The sequence below is a fragment of the Triticum urartu genome, chromosome 4 (assembly GCF_003073215.2).
Source record: "Triticum urartu cultivar G1812 chromosome 4, Tu2.1, whole genome shotgun sequence".
NCBI classification, from domain to species: Eukaryota; Viridiplantae; Streptophyta; class Magnoliopsida; order Poales; family Poaceae; genus Triticum; species Triticum urartu.
In genome coordinates, this window is record NC_053025.1 from 257,558,240 (window position 1) to 257,583,285 (window position 25,046).

Below are 25,046 nucleotides of genomic sequence, written 5' to 3' on the forward strand. Positions count from 1 at the left end.
TCCTTGAGTTGCATGATCTCATGGTCGAAGGAATATATATTTGACATGCAGAAAACAATAGCAATAAACTTGACACGGTCATACTCTATGTTCATAGTTTGGGTCTTGTCCATCACATCATTCTCCTAATGATGTGATCCTGTTATCAAGTGACAACATATGTCCATGCTTAGGTAATGATACGTCTCTGTCGTATCTATAATTTTTGATTGTTTCATGCCAATATTATACAAGTTTTACATACTTTTGGCAACTTTTTATATGATTTATTGGACTAATCTATTGATCCAGTGCCAAGTGCCAGTTCCTGTTTTCTGCATGTTTTCTGTATCGCAGAGTATCCATATCAAACGAAGTCCAAATGGAATAAAATTTCACGGGGAATTATTTTGGATTATATGTGATTTTTGGGAGTTGGAATCACCGCAAACGGAGGCCCGTGGTGGGCACAACCCACCAGGGCTCGCTAGAGGAGCCAGGCGTGGCGTGGTGGGTTGTGCCCACCTCGTACGTCGGTTGGACCTCTAATTTGGGCGAAAGGAAGCTTATATCCAAAAAACCATGTTAAAATCTCAGCATAATCGGAGTTACGGATCTCCCAAAATATAGGAAATGATTTTTGACTAGATCTGGGGAACGCGAAACAGAAGAGAACAGAGAGGGGGATCCAATCTCGGAGGGGCTCCCGCCCCTCCTATGCCATGGAGACCAAGGACCAGAGGGGGGAACTCTCCTCCCATCTAGGGGGAGGCCAAGGAGGAAGAATAAGAAGAAGAAGAAGAAGAAGGAGGAGGGGGGCTCTCTCCCGCTCGCTTCTGGTGGCGCCGGAGTGCCACCGGGGCAACAATCGGGATGACGATCTACATCAACAATCTTGCTACCGTCAACACCAACTTTCTCCCCCTCTATGCAGCGGTGTAACACCCCTTCTCCCCGCTGTAATCTCTACTTAAACATGGTGCTCAACTCCATCTATTATTTCCCAATGATCTATGGTTGTCCTATGATGTTTGAGTAGATCCGTTTTGTCATGTGGGTTAATCGTGATCTTGGTTGGTATGATTGTATATTTTATTTATCGTTCTGCCCTACGGTGCCCTCCGTTCTCGCGCAAACGTGAGGGGCCCCTGCTGTAGGGTGTTGCAATATGTTCATGATTTGCTTATGGTGGGTTGCCAGAGTGATAGAAACTTAAACCCGAGTAGGTGGGTTATGGCGTATGGGAGTAAAGAGGACTTTATACTTAATGCTATGGTTGGGTTTCACAACCTTAATGATATTTAGTAGTTGCGGATGCTTGCTAGAGTTTCAATCATAAGTGCATATGATCCAAGTAGAGAAAGTATGTTAGCTCATGCCTCTCCCCCATATAAAGTTGCAAGAATGATTACCGGTACTTGTTATCGATTGCCTAGGGACAAATAACTTTCTTGTTGACAAAAGCTCTCTAATAAAACTAACTTAGTTGTATCTTTATGTAAACATCCCCAAGATTCTATTTACGTGCTCTTTATTATCTTTCAAACCTATCCTATCACACCTACAAAGTACTTCTAGTTTCATACTTGTTCTAGGTAAAGCGAACGTCAAGCGTGCGTAGAGTTGTATCGGTGGTCGATAGAACTTGAGGGAATATTTGTTCTACCTTTATCTCCTCATTGGGTTCGACACTCTTATTTATCGAAGAAGGCTATAAACGATCCCCTATACTTGTGGGTTATCAAGACCTTTTTCTGGCGCCGTTGCCGGGAAGCAATAGCATGGGGTGAATATTCTCGTGTGTGCTTGTTTGCTTTATAACTAAGTAATTTTTATTTCCTATTCTATGTTGTTCTCTATCTTTAGTTATGGATATGGAACATGAAACACCAAAAAATAGTGGTACTTGCTACTCATGGAGATGGGGAACCTCCTGAAACCCTCGATGCTCGTTATGTAAAAGATATTATGCACTACTTTGATAATCCTGAGAAACCCCCATTTAACTATATATTGGGAGTTGGATCAACATGAATACTTTAGGCATTATCGCTTGACTCATAAGGGGAAATTGTTACGGGATCAAATTCATATGTTGCATTGGTATGCTTGGAATTTATGCCAGAGATATGATTATACTTGTTGCTCTAGGATGAATGCTCCACATCTTCCCTTTCCATGTGAATTTAACAATAATGAAACCTTGGCTTCTTGTGCTAATGGTATATATGATTACTATGACATGGAACGAATAGAAGAATTTGTTGCTTTTAAGGGTTCACATGAAATTGAATCTTTGTTTGAATAGTTCGAAGATTTTAATGATTTAGTTTATAGACCTAAAAATCTTGCTATCCTTAAATATTGCTATGATAATTATAAATACAATTACGATATTGATGCATTTATTGAGAATAACTCCGTGGTCCAAGAAGAGACTAATATTTTGCAGGAGTTTATGGAAGAAGAAATTGATGAAACTCCAAGCTCATTGGATGGAGAAGATGAGGAGGAGAGCGAAGAACAAACGGAGGAAAAACGGATTAGCTACCCATGCCCACCTTCTAATGAGAGTAACTTTTCAACTCATACATTATTTAATGCCCCTTTGTTCTTACCGAAGGATGAATGCTATGATAATTGCTATGATCCCGTTGATTCTTTCAGAATATCCCTTTTTGATGAAATTGATGCTTGTTATGCTTGTGGCCAAGATGGCAATATGAATTATGCTTATGGAGAAGAACTTGCTATAGTTCCTCATGTTAAGAATGACATTGTTGCTATTGCACCCACACATGATAGTCCTATTATCTTTTTGAATTCTCCCAACTACACTATATTGGAGAAGTTTTCACTTATTAAGGATTACATTGATGGATTGCCTTTTACCGTTGCACATGATGATTTTGATGAATATAATATGCATGTGCTTGCTGCTCCTACTTGCAATTATTGTGAGAGAGGAACTACATCTCCACCTCTTTATATTTCCAACACAATAAAATTGCAAGAAACTGCTTATGCTATGTATTGGCCTTTACTTGATGTGCATGAATTGTTCTTGTATGACATGCTAATGTGTAGGAAGAGAGTTAGACTTCGTCATTGCTTGATATATGTTGCTTTGTGCTCACTACTAAATGCCAAATCATTGTTAATTAAAAATGGCTTTGATATACCTTGGGATCCGGGTGGATCCATTACTTGAGCACTTTATGCCTAGCTTAATGGCTTTAAAGAAAGCGCTGCCAGGGAGACAACCCAAAAGTTATAGAGAGTCGTTTATTTATGTTGAGTGCTTTTATAAAGTTTAAAAACAAAAAATATAGAGGGGAACTTAAAAACCTTTTCACAAAAGAGAAGCGATTGGAAGTTATGCATTGGAGAAGTGAGGGTCGACCTTGAATACTTGTGTTCATGCTCATGGAAACAATGTAGAATTTTTCATGAAGATTCTCACAAAAATAATTATCCCCTTGTACAATTCCATTGTATTATAAAAATAATGTGCCAAGATTTGCCTTTAGGATGATTAGATTGCTTGTTGGTATGTGCGGTGTAGAAACAGAAACTTTGGCTGTAGTGCATGATTTTACATTTTTTACTGGAACGTCAAAAGCTTCTGAAACCTGTTGCACAGTCTTTCTATGCAAAATTTTTATTTTTCCTAATTTTTTCAGAATTTTTGGAGTACCATAGGTGTGGTGAATGTTCAGATTACTACAGACTATCCTGTTTAAGAAATATTCTATTTTTGATGCATTGTTTTGCTCGTTTTGATGAAACTATCGATTTTATCGGTAGTATAAGCTATGGAAAAGTTATATTACAGTAGCTAAAATGCAAAAACAAAATATGAATTGGTTTGCAACAATACTTAGAGTAGTGATTTGCTTTATTATACTAACAGTTCTTACCGAACTTTCTGTTGAGTTTTGTGTGGATGAAGTGATCAAAGGTCGAGGAGGTTTTGATATGAGGAGAAGGAGGAGAGGCAAGAGCTCAAGCTTGGGGATTCACAAGGCACCCCAAGTAAATATTCAATGAGACTCAAGCATCTAAGATTGGGGATGCCCCAGAAGGCATCCCATCTTTCTTCAACAAGTATCGGTATGTTTTCGGTTTCATTTTGTTCATGTGATATGTCTAAATCTTGGGGCGTCTTTTGCATTTAGTTTTCATTTTTATTTTAAGAGCCATGATGGTATGAGATAGTCCATGGTTTATTTATAGAATGCTCATTGCACTTCACTTATATCTTTTGAGTATTGCTTTATAGAATGCTTCATGTGCTTCACTTATATCATTTGAAGTTTGGATTGCCTGCTTCTCTTCACATAGAAAACCGTTGTTTGTAGACTGCTCTTTTGCTTCGCTTATATTTATTAGATCATGGTCTTTTGTACAAATAATTAAGCTCTCATGCTTCACTTAGATCCATTTAGAGAGTCAACAGGAATTGGTCAATTGCATGGTTAGTCATAAAATCCTACATCAAACTTATGGATCACTGTATATGATATGTTTGATTCCTTGCAATAGTTTTGTGATATAAAGATGATAATATGTGGGAGGTACTAGTAAACAGTTGTGGTTAGTAAGAATATTGGTGTTAAGGTTTGTGATTCCCGAAGTATGCACGTATAGTCTCTCGTTATATTATGAAGTTGGAGCATGATTTATTATTGATTGTCTTCCTTATGAGTGGCGGTCGGGGACGAGCAATGGTCTTTTCCTACCAATCTATCCCCCTAGGGGCATGCTTAGTAGTACTTTTCTTCGAGGGCTAATAAACTTTTGCAATAAGTATACGAGTTCTTTATGACTAATGTGAGTCCAGGGATTATACCCATTCTTACCTTTCCGCAATTTGCTAACCTCTACGGTACCGTGCATTGCCCTTTCTCACATCGAGACGTAGTGCAAACTTCGCAAGTGCATTCAAACCTCGTGATATGATATGCTCTATCACAGATAAGCCTTATTATATCTTCCTCAAAACAGCCACCATACCTACATATTATGGTTTTTCCATGGCCATTCCGAGATATATTGCCATGCAACTTCCACCGCTTCTATTTGATGACTTGAGCATTCAATATCATATTGCTTTGCATGATCATATAGATGACATAGTGTTTGTGGCTCAGCCACCGTTCATCATTTTTCATATATGCGCAAGATCATTGCACATCCTGGTACATGCCAGAGGCATTCATATAGAGTCATACTTTGTCATAAGTATCGAGTTGTAATTTTTATTTCTTTTGAGTTATAAGTAAATAGAAGTGTGATGATCATCATTATTCATTTTTAAAGCAGTGCCCCAGTGAGGAAAGGATGATGGAGACTATGATTCCCCCACAAGTCAGGAGGAGACTCCGGACAATGAGAGAGAGAAAATAAAAAAAGGAAAAAAAGAAAGAAAGAAAGAAAAAGAAAAAGAAGAAAAAGAAGAAAAAGAAAAAGAATAAACAAATAGAGAAGGGGCATTGTTAGTATCCTTTACCACACTTGTGCTTCAAAATAGCACCATGTTTTTCATTTGGAGTCTCCTATGCTGTCACTTTCATATACTAGTGGGAATATTTCATTATAGGATTAGATGCACACCCACTTAGTTTTCATACTAAGCTTTCATACACTTATAGCTCTTAGTGCATTCGTTGCATGGCAATCCCTACTCCTCGCATTGTTATCACTTGATGGGCATCTCCATAGCCCGTTGGTTAGCCGCGTCGATGTGAGACTTTCTTACTTTTTGTCTTCTTTATATTAACCCCTACCATCATACTCTATTCCACCCGTAGTGCTATATCCATGGCTTGCGCTCATGTATTGTGTGAGGGTTGAAAAAGTTGAAGCGCGTTAAAAAGTATGAAGCAATTGCTCGACTTGTCATTGGGGTTGTTGATACGTCCATTTTGCATCATGCTTTTATATCGATATTTATTGCATTATTGGCTGTTAGTTCACATTATGTCACAATACTTATGGCTATTCTCTCTTATTCTACAAGGTTTACATAAGGAGGGAGTAGAGACCTATTCTACACAACTCCAAAAGTCCTGAAACTCCACGGAATACCTTATAATAAATAATGAAAAATCCTCGCCAAAGATGAAGACCAGGGGGCCCACACCCTTTCCACGAGGGTGGGGGGCGCCCCCCCTAGGGCGCGCCCCTACCTCATGGGCCCCCTGGTGGCTCTCCGATGACCATCTTCTGCTATATGAAGTCTTTCGTCGAGAAAAAAATCAGAAGCAACCTTTCGGGATGAAACTCCGCCGCCATGAGGCGGAACCTTGGCGGAACCAATCTAGGGCTCCGGCAGAGCTGTTCTGCCCGGGAAATTTCTCTCCCGGAGGGGAAATCATCGCCATCGTCATCACCAACGCTCCTCTCATCGGGAGAGGGCAATCTCCATCAACATCTTCATCAGCACCATCTCATCTCAAAACCCTAGTTTATCGCTTGTATCCAATTCTTGTCTCCATGTCCGGGATTGGTGCTAGTAGGTCGCTAGTAGTGTTAATTACTCCTTGTAGTTGATGCTAGTTGGTTTAATTAGTGGAAGATCATATGTTCAGATCCTTTATGCATATTATTACCCCTCTGGTTATGAACATAAATATGCTTTGTGAGTATTTACGTTTGTTCCTGAGGACAAGGGAGAAGTCTTGCTATTAGTAGTCATGTGAATTTGGTATTCGTTCGATATTTTGATGAGATGTATGTTGTCTAGCCTCTAGTGGTGTTATGTGAACATCGACTACATAACACTTCACCATTATTTGGGCCTAGAGAAGGCATTGGGAAGTAATAAGTAGATGATGGGTTGCTAGAGTGACAGAAGCTTAAACCCTAGTTTATGCGTTGCTTCGTAAGGGCCTGATTTGGATCCATATGTTTCGTGATATGGTTAGGTTTACCTTAATACTTTTGTTGTAGTTGCCGATGCTTGCAATAGAGGTTAATCATAAGTGGGATGCTTGTTCAAGTAAGAACAACACCCAAGCACCGGTCCACCCACATGTCAAATTATCAAAGTACCGAACGCGAATCATATGAATGTGATGAAAACTAGCTTGACGATATTCCCATGTGTCCTCGGGAGCGCTTTTCCTTATATAAGAGTTTGGCCAGGCTTGTCCTTTGCTACAAAAAGGATTGGGCCACATTGCTGCACTTTATTTACTTTTGTTACTTGTTGCTCATTACAAATTATCTTATCACAAAACTATCTGTTACCACTTATTTCAGTACTTGCAGAGAATACCTTGCTGAAAACCGCTTATCATTTTGTTCTGCTCCTCGTTGGGTTCGACAATCTTACTTATCGAAAGGACTACGATAGATCCCCTATATTTGTGGGTCATCAGTTGTGCATGATAAATACTTTGTGTTAAGAAGGCAGAGCATGACAAGACTATATGATTTTGTAGGGATAACTTTCTTTAGTGTTGATATTTTGAAATACATGATTGTGTATTGGGATGCCTGAGTATTGATGTCTTTAATGTCAAATTATAGACTATTGCTTTGAATCACTTACATCTTAATATTCATGCCATGATTAGATATACGATCAAGTTTATGCTAGGTAGCATTCCACATCAAAAATTATCTTTTTTATCATTTACCTACTCGAGGACAAGCAGGAATTAAGCTTAGCGATGTTGATACGTCTTCGTCGTATCTATAATTTTTTATTGTTTCATGCCACTATAATACAAGTTTTACATACTTTTGGCAACTTTTTATATGATTTATTGGACTAACCTATTGATCCAGTCCAAGTGCCAGTTCCTGTTTTCTGCATGTTTTCAGTATCGCAGAGTATCCATATCAAACGAAGTCCAAATGCAATAAAATTTCACAGAGAATTATTTTGGAATATATGTGATTTTGGGGAGTTGGAATCACCACAAATGGAGGCCCGTGGTGGGCACAACCCACCAGGGCGCACCAGAGGAGCCAAGCGTGGCGTGGTAGGTTGTGCCCACCTCGTACGTCGGTTGTACCTCTACTTCGGGAGCAAGGAAGCTTATATCCGGAAAAAATGTGTTAAAATATCAGCGCAATCGGAGTTACGGATCTCCCGGAATATAAGAAACGGTTTTCGGCCAGATCTGGGGAACGCGAAACAGAAGAGAACAGAGAGGGAGATCCAATCTCGAAGGGGCTCCCGCCCCTCCGACGCCAGGGAGACCAAGGACCAGAGGGGGAACTCTCCTCCCATCTAGGAGGGAGGCAAAGGAGGAACAATGAGGAGGGGGGCTCTCTCCCCTCGCTTCCGGTGGCGCCGAAGTGCCACCGAGGCAACAATCCAGACGACGATCTACATCAAAAATCTTGCTACCGTCAACACCAACTTTCTCCCCCTCTATGCAGTGGTGTAACACCCATTCTCCCCACTGTAATCTCTACTTAAACATGGTGCTCAACTCCATATATTATTTCCCAATGATCTATGGTTATCCTATGATGTTTGAGTAGATCTGTTTTGTCTTGTGGGTTGATCTTGATCTTGGTTGGTATGATTGTATATTTTATTTATGGTGTTGTCCTACAGTGCCCTCCGTTCTCGCGCAAACATGAGGGGCCCCGCTGTAGGGTGTTGCAATATGTTCATGATTTGCTTACGGTGGGTTGCGAGAGTGAAAGAAACTTAAACCCGAGTAGGTGGGTTATGGTGCATGGGAGTAAAGAGGACTTGATACTTAATGCTATGGTTGAGTTTCACGACCTTAATCATCTTTACTAGTTGCGGGTTCTTTCTAGAGTTCCAATCATAAGTGCATATGATCCAAGTAGATGAAGTATGTTAGCTCGTGCCTCTCCCCCATATAAAGTTGAAAGAATGATTACCGGTACTTGTTATCGATTGCCTAGGGACAAATAACTTTCTTGTTGACAAAAGCTCTCTACTAAAACTAACTTAGTTGTGTATTTATCTAAACAACCCCTAGATTTTATTTATGTGCTCTTTATTATCTTGCAAACATATCCTATCACACCTACAAAGTACTTCTAGTTTCATACTTGTTCTAGGTAAAGCGAACGCCAAGCGTGCGTAGAGTTGTATCGGTGGTCGATAAAACTTGAGGGAATATTTATTCTACCCTCGTTGGGTTCGACACTCTTATTTATCGAAGAAGACGACAAACGATGCCCTATACTTGTGGGTTATCAGGAAACCATAGCCATCTTTGAATAATGCTCTAGTCTAGTAGAGGCTCACTAGGGACACGGTATTTATTTATGTATCCACACTGGTATTTAAGTTTCCGATCAATACAATTGTAGCATGAATAATAAACCTTTATCGTGAATAAGTAAATATAATAATAACAACTTTATTATTGTCTCTAGGACATATTTCCATCAGGGCGATGTGGTGACCAACTTAGGGGGTGAGTGTGGCGATGATGACAATGGGAATTTTTATATACCTACGAAGTGGCATGCTCCGATGAGAAACAGGGGGCACATTTATGGCGTGCGGGTCGAAAAGGGGTCTAAAACGTGGCAACCATTAATTGGGGTTCTTTTCTGATGGAAGCGACAACCATAAGGACTAACGTCTGCGCGATCAGTTGGAGGATGACATGCGCTCCATACCAACACTCACAACCTTTAAGTACGAACGGTGGCGGGCCTATACACCCCGTAAATTATGGTGATCCGAAGGCATGCACCTCTACTAGAGTACCCTTTTTAGCCAAATCTACATATCAACGGTTATTATGTCGATCGACCCGATAGAGTTGCAATTAGGCATTATACTCGGTTATGATTTGGTCGGTTTGTGACGTTTTTTCCTTTCGAGAAGAACTTTTTTTGCAATCATACATTCCATTAGTCAACGTGCCGAGCTAAGTCACTGGCAACATGAACTTGGGCGGAGATAGGAACATCACCCGACCATACGGTTGGGGGCGCATGCACCATCTTCGACCCATACAGCGCTATAGCATCCGCTACCTTATTACATGCCTGTGGGCAATGATCAATGCGAAAGAAAATAAAGTTCGACGAAACAAAAGACTTAATTTCTCTAAGGAGCACTCCATTGCGGGGATAGATCATAAGTAGATGACTTGATCGCCTGGACCAAAAGTTCAACATCTGTTTCTAGAATCACCTTGGTAATGCCAAGTTCCCGCGCTTTATGTATTGCCTAGACACATGCCTCAGCCTCTGTATGCAGTGCATCCTGTGTGTACTCCATATTGTTGAGTATATGTGTTATGTGCATATTGTTTATTGGGCCCGCCTTCTAGTTCCTTGTATAGTTGAGGTCTGTGGCCCACCTTTGTACATCATATATACGTGCCTATGCACAAGAGCAATACATCGTGAAATTCACATATTCTACATGGTATCAGAGCCAAGAAGTCTTGAGTTCAAGACCCGGCTGGCGCAATTATATTGCAGCCCACTTTCGGTCCACGTTTAGGCCTGAGGGAGCCACACGTGAGGGGGAGTGTTGACGTATAACGTGCTGCCTACTCTCTTCCATCTGATTGGTCTTTTGGTTGCATTGGCTAGAGCATGCACTTCTACACATACCACCAGCTCCTACAATGACCACGTCTCCATCCGAGTCCCTAATCACGTAGCCCCAACTGCCTAATCCATTGCCATTGTTATAGCTGCCATCAGTATTAATCTTGAGGTAGTCTTGCGGTGCTTTGCCCCATATCTCAGTATTTTGCTTGGGCTGCTTCTTACTACCAAAGTACTGCAAGAACTCCCTTTCTGTACTCAATATCTGCCAAACAAGACTGTCTATATTGATCTTTCTTGCTTCTTCTCTGAACTTATTTCTCGCGTTCCACCATGACCAACAAACAGCTACACACCTGACCACAAGGCTAGGCACATGCCTTTCTCAAAAGGGGAACAGAGCCACGTTTTTTTAGACATACAATTAGCCACGTGACTGTCATGGGACAGGGTTGTCGAATTTGGCCATTAAAGTATTAAACTAACATATTCTTCTAAAAAAAGAGGAGAAAATTGCTTCTATACCATCGACAACCTCTGCAATGGCTCATTTGCCATCCAACAAAGCTGCAATGCTTATATACCAAACGCAAACAAATTATATTGCCTATATACCACTGCCGTTAGTATGCTGTTACACTATCTTCTTTTCTCCGTCAATTTTCTCACAAATTCCGATTGTACCCTCACATTAGACAATAAAAAAGAAGATGATGTCCGACAATAATAGAGTAGGTGTAGTGATAGAAACACCAAAATGCTGAAGAGCAATAACCTGATCCTGCATAGCAGTGCGCACATAAAAAGCATCAACACCAATATGCTTGGTGAGCTCATGCTTCACAGGGTCGTGAGCAATGCTAATGGCAAATGTACTGTCCGACAATAATAGAGTAGGTGTAGTGATAGAAACACCAAAATGCTGAAGTAACCACCGTAACCAAGTCACCTCTGCCGTCAAAAGAGCCATAGCTCGCAACTCAGCCTCTACACTCGAACGGGAAATTGCGGTCTGTTTCTTCCTCTTCCAAGCAATGAGAAAACCACCAAGGAAAACACAGTAAGCAGAAAGTGAACGACGATATGAAGGATCACTAGCCCACGTAGCATCCGAAAAGGCATGAAGCTGTAATGAACCGGAGCGAGGAAAGAATAGACGGTGAGAGATCGTGCCACGAAGATATCGGAGAACACGAAGAAGATGACTATAGTGAACCAAAGTGGGAGCAGAGACAAACTGACTCAAAATATGGACTGGATAAGAGATATCCGGACGAGTGACGGCTAGACAGACAAGACTCCCAACAAGATGACGATAACGCGTCGGATCAGACAAGGGGTCACCATCAGTATCATGAAGGTGAACATTGAGCTCCATGGGAGTCTCAACAATGCGCTCATCAGTAGGAGCAGCACGAGCAAGAAGATCCTGGGTATACTTTTCCTGGGAAATAAAAAGCCATCATAAGTAGAAGAGACTTCTATCCCAAGAAAGTACCGAAGAGGTCCAAGATCAGACATAAGAAACTGCTCACTAAGACAGGCCTTCACAAAGGCAATGTACTCAGGGTTGTCGCCAGTGATGATCATGTCATCAACATAGAGAAGAAGAAGAGTCCGGCCATGAGCTGAAAGGTGGACAAACAATGCTGGATCATGAGCACTCGCCGAAAAACCAGTGGTAGTCACCACATAGGCAAAACGCTCAAACCAGGCGCGAGGGGCTTGCTTAAGGCCATAGAGAGAGCGACGAAGACGGCAGACCATGCCATCAGGAACAGAATACCCAGGTGGAGGCTGCATGTAAACCTCCTCACGCAGCTCACCGTTAAGAAAGGCATTCTTGACATCAAGCTGAGACAAAGACCAGTGGCGAACAGAGGCCACGACAAGAAGTGTGCAGATAGTGGTCATATGGGCGACGGGAGCAAAAGTCTCAACATAATCACGACCATGCTCCTGCTGAAAGCCACGTGCCACAAGACAAGCTTTGTAGCGCGCAAGAGATCCATCGGAGCGAGTCTTAACCTTGTAGACCCAGTTACAAGTGATTGGACGAACATCGGGAGGAGGAGAAACAAGGTCCCATGTGTCGGTGCGCTCAAGAGCAGCAAGCTCCTCAGCCATCGCAAATTGCCATTCGGGATGAACAACAGCTTGACGATAAGAAGTCGTCTCAAGAACAGTAGTACCAATGCTTGGAAAACCAAGACGATCAACAGGCGGAAGTGGACGAGGACGTAAGCCATAAGTAGGCTGAGAGGAGGAAGATGGCCCATCAGTAGAGGCATTAGTAGACACATCCACAGGACGCGAACGATGAGTATAATACTGAGGAAAATATGGAAGAATACGAGGAGAAATCACCGAGGTAGACTCGGAGGATGGAGAGTAGGAAGTGACTGGGGACGAAGGTGGAGAGCCTGGTGACATGAGAGGTGAGGAAACCATAGGAGATGGGGGCGTCAAATCTGGAACAGTCGAAGAGGCAAGGGTAGCTGGACGAATAGATAAGGGCTCAACAGGAGAGCTGTGTAGATGGTGGTTGCTCAGTGCAGGAAGCATCAGTCACAGAACCTGCAGTACCCGTCGAAGAAGAACCTGAAGCGGCAAGCAGACACTTAAGTCTCAGAATGTCCTACTCAGTCAAGGCGGTGGTGGAAGATGTCGAAGTAGAAGTCCCAGAAGATGATGTCCGCACCTTATGTAGTTGTTTCTTCTTCGTGAAGCACGAAGACTCAACATGACCATCATGGTTGTAGTAGCCGCAGTGCGGACGAGGGCGACCCTGACCGCATGTAGGAGTAGGCAGGAGTGGCAGAGCACTCGAGCGGGAAGGAGTCGGTGTAGCAGGCGGCATAGCAGGAACTCGAGCAGCGAGCACAGAGGGAACCTCAAGTAAACCAGTGCCACGGAGGCGAGTCTCCTCAGCACGGATCTTAGAAAGCGCCTCCATGAGGGAGATACGACCACGAGCAAATAACTGAGTGCATCAGGGCTCAAACTCCTTACGAAGTCGAGACAAGAACTCGTAGACACGATGAAACTCCAAATCAGCCCGCACAGCTGCTACCTCTTGAGCACTTGCATTGGTTTTCCCTTGAATCCTACTCTTCGATATATATAATCCTAAGACTCAAAACATTTTGTTCTAGACTCAACAATGTTAGCGATTCGATCAAGAAGGGGGCTCATAAGTCGGGGATGTCTCTGATTACCAACTTGTAACACCCACAATGCGGCAATATCTCCCACGTCTCAGGGCACGACTTAGAGGCATAGCCGCATGGTAGTTTTGTCGCAAGAGGGGTAATCTTCACACAATCCCATGTACTGAATAAGAAAGGGATAAAGAGTTGGCTTACAATCGCCACTTCACACAATACATAAATAATTCATACATCATCCAAATACACTGAAAGACCGACTATGGCCAAATCCAAATAAAAAGGAAGATACACCCCAAATGCTAGATCCCCGATCGTTCCAACTGGGCTCCACTAATGACCATCCAGAAATGAAACATAGTAACGACCCAGATCCTCGTCGAACTCCCACTTGAGTTTGGTAGCATCACCTGCACTGGTATCCTCGGCACCTGCAACTGTTAGGAAGTATCCGTGAGTCATGAGGACTCAGCAATCTCACACCCGCGAGATCAAGACTATTTAAGCTTATGGGTAGGAGAAGGTAGTGAGGTGGAGCTGCAGCAAGCACTAAGCATATATGGTGGCTAAGATACGCAAATAAGAGCGATAAGAGAAGCAACGCAATGGTCGAAAAGCTAGAAGTGATCAAGAAGTGATCCTGAAACTACTTATGTTCAAGCATAACACAAGGCCGTGTTCACTTCCCGGACTCCGCCGAAAAGAGACCATCACGGCTATACACGCGGTTGATTCATTTTAATTAAGTCAAGTGTTAAGTTCTCTACAACCGAATATTAACAAATTCCCACCTGCCACATAACCGCGGGCACGGCTCTCGAAAGTTTATACCATGCAGGGGTGTCCCAACTTAGCCCATCACAAGCTCTCACGGTCAACAAAGGATATTCCTTCTCCCGGAAAGACCCGATCAGTCTCGGAATCCCGGTTACAAGACATTTCGACAATTGTAAAATAGACCAGCAAAGCCACCCGACTGTGCTGACAAATCCCGATAGGAGCTGCACATATCTCGTTCTCAGGCCACACCGAATGAGCAATCCGTACAACTAAAACCATCCCTCAAGTTTCCCCGAGGTGGCGCTGCAAGGGGCTCTAGTTTGTACCAACACTCAGAGGAGCACTGGCCTGGGGGATTAAAATAAAGATGACCCTCGGGCTAGTGAAAACCCAAGGGAAAAGGCTTAGGTGGCAAATGTTAAATCCAAGGTTGGGCCTTGCTAGAGGAGTTTTATTCAAAGCGAACTGTCAAGGGGTTCCCATAACACCTAACCGTGCAAGGAACGCAAAATCAAGGAACATAACACCGGTATGACGGAAACTAGGGCGGCAAGAGTGGAACAAAACACCAGGCAAAAGGCTGAGCCTTCCACCCTTTACCAAGTATATAGATGCATTAAATTAAATAAGATATATTGTGATATTCCAACATATCCATGTTCCAACATGGAACAAACTTCAACTTCACCTGCAACTAGCAACGCTATAAGAGGGGCTGAGCAAAAGTGGTAACATAGCCAAACAACGGTTTGCTAGGAAGATGGGTTAGAGGCTTGACCTGGCAATATGGGAAGCATGATATAGCAAGTGGTAGGTAACGCGACATAGCGATAGAGCGAACAACTAGCAAGCAAAGATAGAAGTGATTTCGAGGGTATGGTCATCTTGCCTGCAAAGTTCTCAGAGTTATCAAAAGCTTGATCCTTGTTAGCGTACTCAACAGGTTCCTCAGTCACGTACTCGTCTCCCGGCTCTACCCAAGGCAAGAACACAAGCAATGGAACAACAATCAATCACGGTGCAATGCACAAGCAACATGATGCAATACATGGCATGATATGCAAGATATGATGTGCAATGCATATGCGTGCTCCGGAAGGGAAAGAATGTTCAAGGCATCAACTTGTCAAACCAAGTATGCCGCTGGAAAGATGAGGTAATTTCGGTTGAAATCGATATAAAGATCACCGGAAACTGATGCACGGTTTGCAAATGGCAAGCAAAACAAGAATGGTGCAAAACTGTGATTAACAGCATGATGGCACTTAGAATGCAACAAGAAACTAAGCTATTGCACTCCAACATAGCAAAAAAGCATATGGCAGTGATGTACATGAGATGCTTGACAAAACATGAACACTGAGCTATGGCTAGAACACACAAGAACAGGTTCAAACAAGCATGGCAAAAGTGCAAAAGAAATCAGCTTCAAAGACTTAGTGAAAATACTAACATGTCAAAAACAACATCAGGAAGCAAGTGAAAATACTAACATGGCAAAAACAACATCAGGAAGCAATGTTTAGAGCTAGCTAACAACATGCCACAGGAACATATCATGGTAAAAAGAGGCATGGAATGCTTCTACTAAATGCATATAACAAAAGTCCCTTACGAACATGAGCCAAAAAGGCACAAAAGATATGATGGCACCCATGTAAACATAGAAAGTTTTTTTAACAGTTTCAGACAGAAGAAAAAGAGCATGTTATAAATAGATTCATGATAGCAACTTTGCGAGCTTATGCCACTCACCACAAAGCATTAAATGACAACATAAGCATACCAACAGTAATAAGACATGTTCATGAAACTAAAATTGGCAAGAGCAAGTTAATATGATGCATGGATCACTAGCATCAACCATGGCAATATTGATTAACATGTTAACAATCTGCCAGGAACATTTTATAGCAAAAGTAGAGCAACAAAAAGACATGCTAGAGCACTCCATAATTTCAACCAAGGGCATGAATATATAGAATATAAACACATGTGCAAAACATCCTTACTGAAGTATCTCAAAATAAGCATGGATCTCATGGTAGTATCAAGTTTACATGGCATCAAAATAACAGCAGGAAAAGGACAGCAAAAACCTAAGTCCTTGAAAACAGCAACGTTATGAAGCCTACTTTGCATGCTTGTTCTAGTCACCACATATATCGCAAAAATACAAGACTTGCACCTTTGCAAAGATGGAATGATGTAGCTCAAAACATATGTAGACCTCATGCCCATAGAATGCACACATCAAATGCAACAAAAAAGACAAATCACCATGATCTGATAAGTACCAGCAGTTAACATTTTATAGCACTCTTGCAACAATGCAAATGACATCATAATGGTTCGTAACATGCATGGAAAAGCTCCTAACATGAAGAGCTCAATGAGACGAACACTTTGACATATCATATGCATGATTTGGAACACGATCATGGAGATACTACATGATGGAGGCATAAAAATATTAGGGAGTGCAAGGACTTGGTGGAATTTTACCCCCCCCCCCCCCCCCGAAATGTCAACGGGACGAGGTGGTGTGGGATGAGGAGATCCGGGATGGGGCTTGCACGTTTGGAAGGAGGGAGTGGTAGATCTCGTTACCCGGACCGGATCTGGCTGGACTGGAACTCCAGCGAGCGATGGGCGATTTCCGATGACGCGGGAGCTCCGGCGAACGGCGACGGAGCTCGAGGCGCGGCGCGGCAGGCGGGGCCCGGCGGGGCGGCGCGGCGCGGCAGGCGGGGCCCGGCGGGGCAGCGGGCTGCGGGTGGCGGCGGTCGCCGGCGAGCAGGCGGCGGGGAAGACGAGCGGAGGGCGGCGCGCGCGGGGCGCTGTGGTGGAGGTGGCGGCCGGAGCGGCGATAGGGAGCAGCGGAGCGGCGGGCGGCAGCGCTGGTCACGATGGCGGGCGCGCGGGACCGGCGGCATGCTGGGACGGGCCGGCCATGGGCTACGGCGGGCTGCGGCGCGGTGGGCGAGAGAGAGGGCGGTGGAGACATGTGGCGGTCCCTGGTTGGCCGAGGGCGTCGGCTGGACGTGTCCGGTCATCGTGCGTACATGTCCGGCGGCGGAGGAGGGAGATGGCTAGGGTTTCATCCACGAATTTTTTGGGAAGGGGCACATATTTATAGGTAGGTGGAGATAGGAGTGTCCAAATGAGGTGCGGTTATCGCTCACACGATCATGATCCGACGATGGAGAACATGGATGTGGTTTAGATGGGTTATTGGGCTGTTTTGGACGGGTGTTGGGCTGCAACACCAAAGAGGCTTTTGCGGTTACCCGGTTAATCGGTGGGGAATCAAACGGCCTCCAAATGGAACGAAATTTGACAGGCGGTCTACTGGTGATGTACCAAGGCCACTTGACAAATCTCGGCCCATTCTGAGAACGTTTAACTCCCGCTCACGAAAAGAGACAAGAGGGGTGCGCCGGTGCATGTGGGAGTATCGGATTGTGAAACGGACAATAAGGAAAAGGTTCGGATGCATGAGACGAACATGTATGCAAATGCGATGCACATGATGACATGGTATGAAATGCATGACATGAACAAAATGCAAAGCAAAGACAAAAACCCAACCACAAAGGGAATCACATAACATAAAGCCGAAAATGGGAAGAGTCGGAGTTACAAATATGGCAAGTTACATCCTAGGTGTTACATTGGGGATGAAGTGCCCCAATGAAGTCACGCAGCCCGCCAACTTTTGAATTTCCTTGAGAGTCTGCGATGGGCTCATCTCTTCTATCGCCTTCACCTTCTCCGGGTTTGCCTTGATCCCCCTATGTGACACAAGGAAACCCAGCAACTTACCAGAGGGGACGCCGAACACGCATTTCTTCGGGTTGAGCCACATGTCCACCTTTTGCAGGCTGGCAAACGTCTCCTCTAGATCCAGGATGAGGGTCCTTGCCTCCTGGGATTTCACCATGATGTCATCGATGTAAGCCTTAGCGTTCCTCTCGAGCGGCCGGCCTAGAGTGATGTGCATCAGCCGCTGGAAGGTTGCCCCAGCGTTACGCAGCCCGAACAGCATGCAGGTGTAGCAGTACGCCCCACATGGGGTCAAGAAGGCCGTCTTCTCAACATCATGTACTGCCATCTTGATCTGGTGGTAGCCCGAGAAGGCATCTAGAAAACATAGCAGGTCACACTTGGCGGTGGAGTCGCTGATCTGATGGATGCACGGAAGCAGGAACGGGTCTTGGGGGCAGGCCTTGTTGAGGTTGGTGAAGTCGACACACATGCGTTCCTTCCCGCCTTTCTTGGGCACGACGACCGGGTTTGCAGCCACTCCGGGTATCGCACCTCGCGGATGACACCAGCTTCTTGTAGCTTGCGGGTCTCCTGGACGATGAAGGATTTCTTCTCCGTGAACTACCGCCGCACCTTCTGCTTTACTGGGCGTATATTGGGACACACGTTCAGGTGATGCTCGATCACCCCCTTGGGACTCCGGCCAGGTCCTTGGGCTCCCACGCGAACACCTCCTTGTTCGTGCATAAGAAATCGACCAGTGCCTTTTCTTGGTCCGGGGCAACGTTGGCACCTATGGTAAAGGAGGCTCCCGATGCTCCATCTTGGTCGACCTGCACCTGCTTCGTCTCTGCCTAGTCTTGGGAGAACAGCTACTTCTTTTTTGCTAGCGCAGCCCCCGGTGCCACCGGGGCTCTTTCCTCCACCAGCCGCGCGGCTGCCGTGGCCCTGAAGACGAGCTTGAGAGCTGCCAGCGCCTCCCTGGAGTCTCCGGCCATAGTGAGGACGCTGCTACTCCCTGGCATCTTCATGAGGTTGTAGGCAGGGTGAGTTGCCGCCATGAACATGGATAAGGTCGCGTACCCGAGGATGGAGTTGTACAGGAGGCCGATGCAGGCGATGTAGAAGTCCATGGCTCAGTGCGGCAGTTGTCGCGGGTGCCGAAGGTGACGGGGAGACGGATCTGCCCCAAGGGGCTTGTGGAGCCGTCAACGACCCCGAAAAACGGCTTGGTGGGGCAGAGCCGACCATGTAACACATGAAGCAAGCCGAAAGCTTCCCCGGAGAGCACATTGAGTCCGGACCCTCCGTTGATGAGGTTCTTGGTTACTGCTACATTGCAGATGGTGGGGGTGCAGAGCATTGGGAGCGCGCCCGTGCCCGCGGTGGTCACAGGATGGCCTCTTGAGTTGAAGGTGAGGTCGGCCTCTGGTGCCACCCATCCCGGAGCGCCTCCCTGCAGCACGCGGGTGGCACCCACTTGGCGGAATAACTGCTTGATGTGACGGTCCAAGGGTGGCACCTGAGAACCACCGAGGAGGGAAGCGACGGCGTGTGGTGCCGGTGCCGCGAAGCGCGCGAAGAAGAAGCCATGCATCTCCTCCCAGGAAGCCACCGAAGATGCTGGGAGATTGAGAAGCCAGGCACGCGGTATGCCAGTGAGGGCCATGGGGAACCAGTTGGCCATTTCCTTGTTGCCGCCGCCGGTCGCCCAAACGGCCTCCTCGTAGGACTGGAGGAAACCTGCCGGATCCGCCATGCCGTCGTAGCGAGGTGGCATCTCCAGCCTGAACTTGTGCGGCCACTGCACCTATAGTAAGGCGGGGGTGAAAGCCCTGAGGCCCACAACGCCGCCGCGCGCGCTCATCGGTACAGCCGGAGGAGCGGCACTTGCCATGGGAACTGGTCGATGCAGCAAAACGACCGGACAAGCGAAGCAGGCGTAGAGGTGAAGCTTTCGATGCACCCCTACCTGGCACGCCAAATGTTGGATTCGGGGTTCCGCGGACCCTTAAGAGGTTCGAACTCAGGGGTGCATGAGAAGAACTCACTCTTCCCAGTCTGCCTGCTCAACGATCCCACAGCCTAGCTTGACGAACCCAAGGGACAAGGAACACAGCAGTCTATCTTGGTTCGGGCCACCTTGCGGTGTAGTACCCTACTCCAGCTTTGTGGTGGATTGCCTCGAGGGGCTGAGGATGAACTAGTACAATCGACGAACAGCCTTAGGAGGTGAGGTGTTCTTGAGCTCGATGAGCTAGTGAGGTGGTCCGAGTGGAATGGATCTGATCCCCCTCTATGGTGGTGGGTCCTATTTATAGTGGCCTTGGTCCTCTTCCAAATGTAGGCAGGAAAGGATTCCACAATGGCCAAATTTGAAGGGAGACAACTAGTACAAGCTATCCCGACAAAAGTAGTCTTCGCCTGCAAAAGGCTCTGGTGGTGATGCTGCGGTGGGCTTTGGGATGACCTCCGTCCTGTCGTCCTAGCGGTCTTGGTCTTGTTGCACCGATATGGAAACCTTTGCTTCATTCCTCGAGACTCCGTGCCTGCGCTTGCCTCCTTGGCACCAAAGGGGAAACTGGTACACTACGCCCGCTGGCGCCTGCCTGGCCTTGGTCATCATGGCTCACGTCATGAGAACCTCGCGAGGTGCATCTTGCCTTGATATCTGTGCTCCTCGGGAGCCAGCCTATTGAGTCCGCCCTCCAGGGAGGTCTTGGTTTCATCTGCCTCGCGAGGGTCTTGGGCTGTTGTTGCAGAAGCAGTGCCGTACCGGGCCGTTGACGGAGCCACGCCATGGGCCGCAGGCAAGCATGTCTGGGCACCCCCATTCCCAGGACGCCGACAATGGTCATCTTGCCTGAAATACCGCTAGGAAGAAGAACGAGTCCATGAAGAAGACGAACGGGCGTAGTCGAACGAATCCTCACAATCGCAACGTAACCAGAATGATCAACAAGAAGTGCAACCGGAAAGGAGCAAACAACATGGTAAACCAACAAGCATAAACATGTCATGATGCGCAACCAAGTATGATGTGTGTCCGGATTAATGAGTCATGGCATGGCAAAGTGCAACAAACAATACTACAAATTAAGTGGAGCTCAATATGCAACGAGTTGCATATTGACGGAACTTCACAACAATTATTTAGTTCCTTCCCGTTTAAGCTACTCATCAACATTAAATGTTGCTTAACATGTCAAGATGTGAAGCATAAGTAAACTAACTATTTAGTAAAGTTTAAATGAGTCTGGAAATAACAAACAACAATTCCGGAAATCCTCATATGTAATTTATGAATTCAGTATTGTTCTGTCCTAAAGCATATTTTATTGTTGTTAAACAGGAATATAAAGTGCACCAAGTCAATCTATGCATTTTTCTACCCCATTTACATATCAGGAACATTTAATTTGGAGCTACGGTTATTAAGTTACAAAATAAATCATCTTAACATGTCACTTATGCAAAACAAATGCAAACAACAAGTTAAACATTTTAAACATGGGTGAAAGCAGCATATTATGAAACTAGATGAAATTCTCAACATTTTACATGTTTAAAACATCTTAATCCGATGCACGGTTTGTGAGATATTAAATGCGTGAACATGAGGGCTTTTCTGTAAAACTGGCAGTCTCTTGATAAATGACCAAATTTGCAGACGCTGGAAAAAAACATACGTGGGGCGAATCTGGCTGGCCAACAGTGTACAGGAGAAGGGCTAAAGGGGCTGCTCACCCATGGGCTTCGGCCCGGTCGATGCAGAGGCTGGAGGAGGCCGGTTCCTGGGCTGCTAGGCGCCCAGCTGGACCGAGCGATATGGGGACGCGCGGTCAAATGAGGCAGGACCAGGCGCGGGTGAATGCGGCATGGGCGACGCGTGATACGTCTCCAACGTATTTATAATTTTTGATTGTTCCATGCTATTATATATTCTGTTTTGGATGTTTAATGGGCTTACTTATACACTTTTATATTATTTTTTGGACTAACCTATTAACTGGAGGCCTAGCCCAAATTGCTGTTTCTTTGCCTATCTCAGTGTTTTGCAGAAAAAGAATATCAAACGGAGTCCAAACGGAACGAAACCTTCGGGAGCGTGATTTTTGGAACAAACGTGATCCAGAGGACTTGGAGTGGACGTCAAGCAATCAACTAGGAGGCGACAATGCAGGGGGCGCGCCTACCCCCGCCCTAGGCGCGCCCTCCACCCTCGTGGGACCCTTGTGGCTCCACCGACCTACTTCTTCCTCCTATATATACCTACGTACCCTGAAAACATCAGAAGGCACCACGAAAACCAAATTCCACGGCCGCAACCTTCTGTACCTGTGAGATCCCATCTTGGGGCCTTTTTCGGCGCTCCGCTAGAGGGGGCATTGATCACGGAGGGCTTCTACATCAACACCGTAGCCTCTCTGATGATGTGTGAGTAGTTTACCTTAGACCTTCGGGTCCATATTTATTAGCTAGATGGCTTCTTCTCTCTCTTTGGATCTCAATACAAAGTTCTCCCCGATTCTCTTGGAGATCTATTCGATGTAATCTTCTTTTTCGGTGTGTTTGTCGAGATCCGATGAATTGTGGGTTTATGATCAAGATTATCTATGAACAATATTTGAATCTTCTTTGAATTATTTTATGTATGATTGGTTATCTTTGCAAGTCTCTTCGAATTATCAGTTTGGTTTGGCCTACTAGATTGATCTTTCTTGCAATGGGAGAAGTGGCTTAGCTTTGGGTTCAATCTTGCGGTGCTCGATCCTAGTGACAGTAGGGGAAACGACACGTATTGTATTGTTGCCATCGAGGATAAAAAGATGGGGTTTATATCATATTGCATGAGTTTATCCCTCTACATCATGTCATCTTGCTTAAAGCGTTGCTCCGTTCTTATGAACTTAATACTCTAGATGCATGTTGGATAGCGGTCGATGTGTGGAGTAATAGTAGTAGATGCAGGCAGGAGTCGGTCTACTTGTCACGGACGTGATGCCTATATACATGATCATACCTAGATATTCTCATAATTATTCGCTTTTCTATCAATTGCTCGACAGTAATTTGTTCACCGACCGTAATACTTATGCTATCTTGAGAGAGGCCACTAGTGAAACCTATGGCCCCCGGGTCTATTCACCATCATACAAGTTTACAATCTATTTTATTTTGCAATCTTTACTTTCAATCTATATCATAAAAATACCAAAAATATTTATCTCATTATTATTATCTCTATCAGATCTCACTCTTGCAAGTGGCCGTGAAGGGATTGACAACCCCTTTATCGCGTTGGTTGCGAGGTTCTTATTTGTTTGTGTAGGTACGAGGTGACTCGCGCGTGGTCTCCTACTGGATTGGTACCTTGGTTCTCAAAAACTGAGGGAAATACTTACGCTGCTTTGATGCATCACCCTTTCGTCTTCAAGGGAAAACCAACGCATGCTCAAGAGGTAGCAAGAAGGATTTCTGGCACCGTTGCCGGGGAGATCTACGCACAAGTTAAGACATACCAAGTACCCATCACAAACTCTTATCCCTTGCATTACATTATTTGCCATTTGCCTCTCATTTTCCTCTCCCCAACTTCACCCTTGCCGTTTTATTCGCCCTCTTTTCCTTTCGCCATCTCTTTCCATTCGCTTTTTCTTCACTTGTTTGCTTGTGTGTTGGATTGCTTGCTCATCACAATGGCTCAAGATAATACTAAATTGTGTGAATTTGCCAATACCAACAATAATGATTTTTTAGCACTCCGATTGCTCCTCTTACCGATGCTGAATCTTGTGAAATTAATATTGCTTTGCTGAATCTTGTCATGAAAGATACGTTTTCTGGCCTTCCTAGTGAAGATGCCGCTACCCATCTAAACAACTTTTTTGATTTGTGTGATATGCAAAAGAAGAAAGATATGGATAATGATATTGTTAAACATAAGCTATTTCCGTTTTATCTTAGAGATTGTGCTAAAGCTTGGTTTTCGTCTTTGCCTAAAAATAGTATTGATTCATGGAATAAGTGCAAAGATGCTTTTATCTCTAAGTATTTTCCTCCCTCTAAGATCATCTCTCTTAGAAACGATATTATGAATTGTAAGCAAATTGATCATGAGCATGTTGCACAATCTTGATAGAGGATGAAATTGATGATATGTAATTTCCCTACACATGGTTTGAATTTATGGATGCTTATACAAAAAATTTATGCCGTATTGAATTTTGCTTCTAGAAATCTTTTAGATTCGGCCGCAGGAGGCACTTTCATGGAAATCACTTCAGGTGAAGCTACCAAACTCCTAGATAATATTATGGTTAATTATTCTCAATGGTACACTGAAAGATCTACTAGTAAAAAGGTGCACGCAATTGAAGAGATTAATGTTTTGAGTGGAAATATGGATGAACTTATAAAATTGTTTGCTAATAAGAGTGCTCCTACTGATCCTAATGATATGCCTTTGTCTACTTTGATTGAGAATAATAATGAATCTATGGATGTGAATTTTGTTGGTAGGAAATTTTTTGTAACAACGCGTATAGAGGTAATTTTAATTCTAGGTCGTTTCCTAGTAATTCCTCTAATAATTATGGTAATTCCTACAACAATTCTTATGGAAATTATAATAATATGCCCTCTGATTTTGAATCTAGTATCAAAGAATTTATTAGTTCGCAAAAGAGTTTCAGTGCTTTAATCGAAGAAAAATTGCTTAAGATTGATGAGTTGGCTAGGAACATGGCTAGAATTTCTCTTGACGTTGATTCTTTGAAACTTAGATCTATTCCACCTAAGCATGATATCAATGAATCTCTCAAAGCCATGAGAATT